The sequence below is a fragment of the Anopheles aquasalis genome, chromosome 2 (genome assembly GCF_943734665.1).
Source record: "Anopheles aquasalis chromosome 2, idAnoAquaMG_Q_19, whole genome shotgun sequence".
NCBI classification, from domain to species: Eukaryota; Metazoa; Arthropoda; class Insecta; order Diptera; family Culicidae; genus Anopheles; species Anopheles aquasalis.
Genome location: NC_064877.1, coordinates 50,729,246 through 50,732,500, shown reverse-complemented (window position 1 = coordinate 50,732,500; position 3,255 = coordinate 50,729,246). Strand labels below are relative to the sequence as shown.

At 34.8% G+C, this 3,255-nt stretch overlaps 1 protein-coding gene across 4 annotated transcripts in view; it reads left to right on the top strand.

Annotated features, from left to right (window-relative positions):
• The window catches only part of LOC126570134 (homeobox protein abdominal-B-like), a 25,160-nt gene extending 23,222 nt beyond the window's left edge, over positions 1–1,938 (top strand). For all 4 annotated transcript variants that reach the window (XM_050227671.1, XM_050227670.1, XM_050227673.1 and 1 more), the window contains one exon: positions 1–1,938. This exon is cut by the window's left edge and continues 1,790 nt beyond it. The gene's annotated coding sequence lies outside the window, so the exon portion shown is untranslated.
• Positions 1,939–3,255: the final 1,317 nt, after the last annotated feature.

Here is a 3,255-nt window from a genome sequence, read left to right as displayed (position 1 = left end):
CGTTGGTCACTTCTTCCTTACACTAGCACTGCGTTTCTACCGTGTTTCTGTTCCTAACCTTTGTTATGCGGTTTTTTAACCATCTCAGATCAAATAGACTAAGCGGGTCTTCAGTTTCTCCTCGAGCTACTTCAGCAACAGAACGATTCGATTTAAACACAAACGTTAAACATGTCTGAGGTTTGAGTTTACGTTTCGTTTATTGCAACAGAGAACATTGCTTTGTAGATTGACAAAAAAGGGCAAAGGCCGTTTATTTCTCGAGAATATTCCAGTGTTTAAGAAACGATGGTACTGATTTCTTTAAGACAGGTAGCATTAGATAAACTGCAAGGGAAACTCTGAATGGATGAGAACTTATTTCATTTTGTTTATACATTTTTGTTGCTATGTTTGTTCTCACATTTCTGTTGAACGGATCGATTGGGCTAACCTTACCATTACTATGTCTGCTCATGTTTTTGTTCGTTCATGACATTGTTCGTTTTATAAACCTGCTCTCAATAGTGTACAAAAGGTTCCTTTTCTATTTGAAATGTCATGTGACAGCTTGAATGCCTTTAAGATTTTTTTGTAAATTAGAAATAAACCAATTACAATAGTTAAAATGTGAGAAGCATAAATTAAACTTGTCCGGGATGATTGCAAGTCAGCTAGTTTTCTGTTTTGTAGTTATTAGATTATTGACTGAAGTAAGTTGGATGTATTTATGTTTGCTAGGGTCGTTTTGTATATACTATGAATAAGGTACGAATATTATGCTTAACTCATTTTACTTTAAAGAGTTGTAAAAACAGAGACTAAAATTAATAAAAACAAATCGCATCTTACGTAAAGGAGAAATCAACATAAATCATTAGAAGTAAGATAAAAAAACAACTAAAAATAAAGAAGAACGAACACATTTCCTGAAAAAATACTCCTATTTGCACGAGTGGGTTCACAAAACGGAGGTATAGAGTTGTGGGACAATGGAAATGTACTTTCTTTGATTATGTTTTTTCTGGCAGCTGAATCAGGTTCAGAAGAGAGTGAAAAACATTTAATTTCCGCTCAAAGATAGTTTATCGACAACAATAATGAGCATCTGTAAATCAGTAAACCAAGATACTAATGTCCAAACGCTAATATAAATGCGTATGGCTGTGTATTTGGAAAGCAACAAACACGACCGACACATGAGTGTCCATTTTTTTCGAAAAGCAACTATCATCTTATCAAAATGAGGCATGTTTAAGGGACATACATTGCTCACCGCGTTCCAAATGGAATCTGTTCTTACTTGGATGAAAATTTATTAGTCATCGAAATGAATCGCCTAACCTGTAGACTGGCCAAGATAATACAAGCATGGTTTGATTTTAAAATAGGTTTGCTCTGTGACCAAACGAGAAAACATGAACCTCTCGATCGAATTTCATGAATCATCATAATGTCAAAGTATGGGAGTGAGTCGTTCTCACAGTTCGAACTGATGATAGCTCATTACATTTGTTTAAATTAAATTCGAACTCGGCTGATTTGCTCTCGGTATATCGGTTAGTGTGTATATCTGGGGCAAATAGGACACGGGCTAGTACATCTTGGTAAATGTGGTATTCCATTGCGAAAGAAAATGAAAATAGGACAAAATAATGGAAACTTGATTTAAACCCATCCTCACAGTGTTTGTATCCCAAGAGAGGCTAAATTTAATGACTTGCGTGACAAACGGCACCGCCGACGATTTGAACAAAAATCATTCATGTATAGTTTGCAAAACTAAATGCGGTCACGCAACGGTAAGAATGCATGGTTCTTCTGGCGGTGCACCCAAGCATCCAACAGCATCGAAGTTCTACTAAAAAATTCTGAAAGTGATTAGGACATAGGAAGCATTAAAATACATATACACGTCTTTTAACTATTGTAATTGAACATTAGAAATACCATTTCAAAATAAACGTATTAATAAAGCAAAACAATGAGTCCAAAAACGTTTGTGCAACTGCTTGTCATGATTTCCACCATGTCACCAGAGTATCAAAGGTAAGAAACGTTTTATTTTATGTTTTGGTGCGATTGTTCCAGGAGCCATCTTCAAAGGATTTTTCAAATAATTCTGAAACATTTTGCTGCAAGTGTGAGGCTCTTCCGGGTCAGGACATACACGTATGACAATATCGACCATCAACAAGTGTCCTTAGGTGCTTTACTGACCCTGTTTTTTTCACCATACCGCACTTCAAAAGTAAACATAGAAAATTGCAGAAAGGTAAAAATAGTACTAGAGAGAGGGATTGCTCAACTTCAGTTTGAGCTTTCTGTTATTAGGATTTTGATTCAGCTATATTTCCACTTAAAAATTAAACACTTTTAATGTTGCCAACAGTTAATGTTAAACAAGAGATGGATTTTTCGTCAATGAACTGTATTGTTTGCACGTAATTCCACGTAATAACGTGGTTCAATTCAATCATGTGAGTTTCAAGTGTACATTGAAGTTGTGTACTAGTAAATTATGCATTCAATGTGTTTTAGAGAGAAGGATTATTAAAACGTTTTCTAAAGTTCTTCTACGGTCTCAAACCCATAATTCATCCAAAAAGTGACATACCGAAGAAAACTAAACTAATTCTAAAAGTTTATAAAATTCCCAAATTTTGTTGGTTTTACTCAATAAAATCCAAACAAAAATGAAATAAACATGGCGTTTTAACTGTGTTGCAGTTTTTTGCCTCACCCTGTATATCTGCAACATTCGTCGTGTTTGTGTTTCGGGGAAAATTTTGTTAAAAATCTCTTCTATGGCATCAAAGTTTATGAAAGTGCGTCTTCAAAAATGTACTTTTTTCGTTTGCCATCGTACCGGCGTGATGGGTCATGTGAAATATACAAATAAATGTTCTCTTCTTAGATTCTTTTATCCAGGTAGTCTCGTCGTGTTTTTGTTAATTTTCCAATTTCTCGATTATCGGCAGAGGTTTGATTCTAGCTTCAAGTCGTAATATTTACAATTTTCTCCCCAAAAAAAAACAGTTTTACCTATTAAGTGTTAAATGTTATTATTTTACTTTAAAAAGTACGTTATTAATTTTTATGCACATTTGACGGCGCAACTTGGCAAGTAGTGTAGAGATTGAATTTCGACTATGAAAACGTTGGTTTTAAGAAACGCGCTTCACAGTAGCGATATGCGTTGAATGTGCATGGGGCACGACTATCTTTGACCGTTTTGCTGCACATCTAACAATTTGAATTAATATTCTTGAAAGC